The 5,238-nt window shown below is 42.8% G+C and overlaps 1 long non-coding RNA gene across 2 annotated transcripts; it reads right to left on the minus strand.

The window, feature by feature from the left end:
• Positions 1–1,792: 1,792 nt before the first annotated feature.
• On the minus strand, positions 1,793–3,901 carry LOC120969144 (uncharacterized). 2 transcript variants are annotated; one of them, XR_006669065.2, is made up of 3 exons: positions 3,283–3,901; positions 2,429–2,796; positions 1,793–2,170 (listed from the first exon to the last, which is right to left on the minus strand). It is a non-coding gene; the product is annotated as an uncharacterized lncRNA (long non-coding RNA). The 2 variants fall into 2 exon arrangements; XR_006669063.2 differs by having other exon boundaries at positions 2,429–2,990.
• Positions 3,902–5,238: the final 1,337 nt, after the last annotated feature.

Here is a 5,238-nt window from a genome sequence, read left to right on the forward strand (position 1 = left end):
ACGTGATGCCTATATACATGATCATGCCTAGATATTCTCATAACTATGCTCGATTCTATCAATTGCTCGACAGTAATTTGTTTACCCATCGCAATACTTATGCTATCTTGAGAGAAGCCACTAGTGAAACCTATGGCCCCCGAGTCTATTTTCCATCATATTAATCTTCCAACACTTTTCTATTTCTATTACCGTTTATTGTACTTTGCATCTTTATCATAAAAATACAAAAAATATTATCCTATCATATCTACCAGATCTCACTCTCGTAAGTGACCGTGAAGGGATTGACAACCCCTTTATCGCGTTGGTTGCGAGGTTCTTGTTTGTTTGTCTAGGTGTGTGGGACTCGCGCGTGGTCTCCTACTAGATTGATACCTTGGTTCTCAAAACTGAGGGAAATACTTACGCTACTTTACTGCATCACCATTTCCTCTTCAAGGGAAAACCAACGCAGTGCTCAAGAGGTAGCATAATGCTGTGTTACAAGTCTCTATGCATGCTTCCCTTGGCATTGCCGCAATGAAGAACACATTCATATTGACAGTTAAGGTGGGAACAACAGTAGCTACAACACTGGTGGACAGTGATAGCACTTCCTCATTTGTATCACCTGACATGGTTGCAAAACTGCCTGTTGCCCCAGTGCCAACTCCAAAGATCAAAGTGCTGGTAGCAAGTGGAGGAGTACTGTGGAGTGATTTCACTTCCCACAACTGTCCCTATGAAATACAGGGCACACGGCTGAATGACACTTTCAGAGTCTTAAAGCTGAAAGGATATGATATGATTTTGGGAGTGGATTGGTTAAGAAAGTATAGCCCTGTTGTGATGGACTTCATTAAAATGAAAATGAGGATTACTGCAACACCAAATACTCCAATCACCTTCGTAGATGAGACTGTACCCTTGTCTTCCCCAGTAGAAATTATAGAAAATGCAGAAAAATTAATGGACCAGGCTATGTGTGGATTTTCCTCTTGTCTGCATGTCACACTGTGACATCTGCAACTGCTCAACAAATTCCTGAGGAGCTCCAAGAACTTATTCAACAGTATGACAAGTTATTCAATACTCCTACTGAATTACCTCCCAGCAGGCCCTGTGATCACAGAATCCCACTAGTGGAAGGAGCAAAAGTTGTAAACCAGAGGCCCTACAGAGTACATCATCACCAGAAAGGAGCACTAGAAAAGATCATACCTGAACTCCTTAAGGCTGGTCTGATTAGACCTAGCACCAGCCCCTTCTCTTCACCTGTGCTTCTGGTTAAGAAACAATATGGCACTTGGAGGCTCTGCATTGATTACAGGAAACTGAATTCTATCACCATAAAAAACAAGTACCCAATTCCTGTGATCGAAGATCTGCTGGACCAGTTAAAAGGAGCAACAATCTTCTTCAAGATAGACCTCAGAAGTGGGTCTCACCACTAGTGCAGCAAAGCCTAGCTATGGCGTGCCAAAATGGGCCTTGCTGGCGTGGACGCACAACGCCACCAATATGGCGCCATTGTTAAAAAATAGTGGTGGCGTTGAAGCCTACGCGAGCAGTATTTCACATGTTGATGGCGTACCACTTGTCCCGACGCCAGCACTATATGTCCTCACCAACCGACGCCCAGTTTGACTAGCACGCCAGCAATAGTTTTTGTAGCAAAAAAATTTATATATGCACCTGCGTATAGCAGGTGACGATCAAGTAGGTAATTATATAGACCAGCAACGACACAATGGACAAGCATACGATATGTAATTATATAGAGAAGATCATATATGACAATCATAAATAGATGTCACAAACAATTTTAGCTACTTATTAGTCATTGTCAACATGCATGCAGTACGACAAGGTTACTTAACACTTAGTCATTTGTCAACATATATGCCCGGACGCCACACACATTCTTTTAAATGATGTCGATGACGATCATCATCCTCAAGTCATGGCGTGTGGTTTTCCTGATAGTACCTATGATAGCTTGTCCATCGTGCAGATTCTTGCCAACGAGAAAGTCCCTCCACCCCATCGCGCTTAAGACAATGCGATCGTCCGTGTCCGCTACGTACGCACATGTGGAGACAGAGCCCGTTGTTGTAAGGCATACTCCAACAAAGCCTGCTTCATCAGCCTCAATGCCACAAATCATAGCTAGACTCTTAGGCAATTTCTGAGAACAAGCATATGTCAATTATGTACCCTCGCACATACTTGCAAGTATAGATAATCAATTCACATGCATATATCATTGGATTAATTCTACATTAAGAATATATCATTGGTTTCTATATATAACATGCATGCATATCAATTGGATTCTGCACTAATTAAGCATGAATTGGATTCTTTACACTAAGCATATATATATATCAATCAGAATGTACACAACTAATTAAGCACATTAGAAGATTCCACAGTAAACACATACCATGATATGGCAGATGTTTACATTGGTCCTTCTCAGACGGGTCACGAATGGCAGCCCGACATAGTAATCACGGGATGGAAGTTTGTCCAACAGGTTGTTGGTCTCATCGTCGTTCAACTGCATTCTATGGTCAAAGAGAGCATCATAGACAACAGTCATCCTGGGTCTTTGTCCTCTTAAGGAGAAGGTGATCAATTCACCCCTACTGAGATGGTTGTGGGCGAGAAACGGTCCCATTCCTCTCCTCCCAGCTGGGTCATCATTGGTCCTTTTTCGACCTCCAAAGTGTAGGGACCCCCGGGGGCCTCGAAGACCACAGTGTCTTTGGTCAGCTCATTGAATTCCAACCTCACATTACATGGAACGATCTATGTATGAAAAAACAGAAACAAGCACAACTATAATGGTTATAGAAAAAACATAAATATTCATATATAGAAGGTTTGTTGTTACCGACGAAGGAACATAGCACTATTGGAAGTAGATGCCAAAAAGATCGCCAGTTGCAAGGCAGAGGGCACACTTTTACTTGCATATTCCACATGGTGGTGGATGGGCCATTCTACAAGAAACATACCATTTGCACATTACAACAACCGGATGCTACGTTTGTTTGGGCTACAAATTCTACAAGAAACATACCATTTTTTGTAACATTTCTTCGGTAATTTTTAACAACCGAAAGGCGATTTATCTTATGGAACAATACATCAAACAATACATCCATACAAACTGGAAGACGATTTCTCTTATGGAACTACAGATTCCACACAAACAAGTATAGCATATTGTAGCAAACTAGTATAGTATATGCATACATAGAAGAAAATGGGAGCAAGGGGAGGGGATCTCACCTCTTAAGGAGGAGGTGGCGGCAGCGGCGACCAGCGTCGACGCCGGGCGAGGTCCGGAGGAGGTGGTGGCGGCGACGATGAGCGGCGACGCCGGGCGAGGTCCGGAGGGCGGTGGTGATGACGAGCGGCGACACCGAGCGAGGTCCCAAGGGCAGCGGCGGTGACGTCGGGCGAGGTCCGGAAGTGGTGGCGGCACTGGTGGACAGGGCGAGGTCCCAATTTTAATATGTCATTATTCTTATCAACAGGGCCGGATGGAAGTGAATGTATTTTACTTTATTTTTTTAATATGTCATTTTGTGGAGAATGGAACTTAGTGATGGCGTTCCCAAAAAGGGTATGACGGGACTAGATACTTTATCTATGGCATGTATATAAATCCTACGCCAACACAATCTCCCAACTGGTCAGCACAGCTGGACCCACATAGTAGTGGCGTAGGGCATAATACTTACGCCAGCACTACTCATGTATAGCTGGCTACCAATTACGCCAGTGCCAACATAATTTTAAAAAAATAGTGGTGGCGTTGATGAAAACTAGCGCGCCACCAACGGAAGTTGTGGCTAGCACATTTTCCACTAGTTCACCAGATAAGAATGGCTGAAGAGGACATCCACAAAATAACATTTTCCACACTTCAAGGGCACTTTGAATTCCTAGTTATGTCTTTTGGTTTGACCAATGGCCCTCCCACCTTTCAAGCTCTCATGAATTTCTTGTTTGGCCCTTTCCAGTTTGTTGTAGTTTTCTTTGATGACATTTTGGTATTCAACATCTCCATGGAAGAGCACAAACAACATCTGAAGCAAGTCTTTCAGGTCCTACAATAAAATCACTTATATGCTAAGCTTGACAAGTGTTCATTTGGTCAATCTGAAATAGAGTATTTTGGCCATGTCATCAACAAGGAGGGTGTAGCAACTGATCCCACTAAAATTGCTGCTATCAAGGAGTGGTCAGCTCCCACAAATGTCACTGGACTAAGAAGTTTTCTGGGCCTGAGTGGCTACTACAGAAGATTTATTCAGGGTTATGGCATAATTTGCGGGCCCCTTTTTGACTGTCTGAAGAAAGACTCTTTTTCTTGGCAGCAGGAGCAACAAGCAGCATTTATAGCAATTAAAGAGAAACTCACACAAGCCACTGTCCTGGCTCTACCAGATTTCCCTAAACCATTTGTGCTGGAAGCTGATGCAAGTGGTTATGGCCTTGGAGCTGTCCTAATGTAAGATGGAAAACCCTTGTCTTATTTCAGTAAATCCATAGGACCAAAAGCAGCAGCATGGTCCACTTATGACAAAGAGGCACTAGCAATTATTGAAGCTGTCAAAAAGTGGAAACACTACTTCTTAGCAACTTCTCTGATCATCAGAACTGACCAAGAGAGTTTGAAGTACATTCAAGAGCAAAAATTAACTGAGGGAATACAACACAAGCTCTTACTCAAGCTGCTGGGCTACAATTTTACTATAGAGTACAAAAAGGGCAAAGAAAATTAAGTTGATGATGCCCTATCCAGAGTTGTTAAGCACATGATCTCACTCCTATCCACCAGTATCACTACCCCTAAATGGGCATCTAAATTCATAAAAAGCTATGAGCAGATCAGAAAGTCAAAGATCTCATAGTTGATTGTGCAACCAACAAGGACAGTAGCACTAGATATACCTTCAAGAATGGTATCTTGATATTTAAAAACAAAATTTTTGTTGGCACTGCTACTTCCTTAAGACAGGACATATTGCAAACCTTCCATGCCTCTGAATTGGGAGGCCACTCAGGAGAAAGAGCAACATATCACATAGTCCACTTGGTTTTCCACTGGCATGGCCTCAAACAGGATGTCATTGACTTCATCAAATAATGCCATGTCTGCCAGATAAACAAAGTTGAGCATACTCCTTACCCTAGCCTGTTCGAGCCCCTACCAGTCCCTGATTTTGCTTGGGCCCA

The sequence above is a fragment of the Aegilops tauschii genome, chromosome 1 (genome assembly GCF_002575655.3).
Source record: "Aegilops tauschii subsp. strangulata cultivar AL8/78 chromosome 1, Aet v6.0, whole genome shotgun sequence".
Taxonomy (NCBI): Eukaryota; Viridiplantae; Streptophyta; class Magnoliopsida; order Poales; family Poaceae; genus Aegilops; species Aegilops tauschii.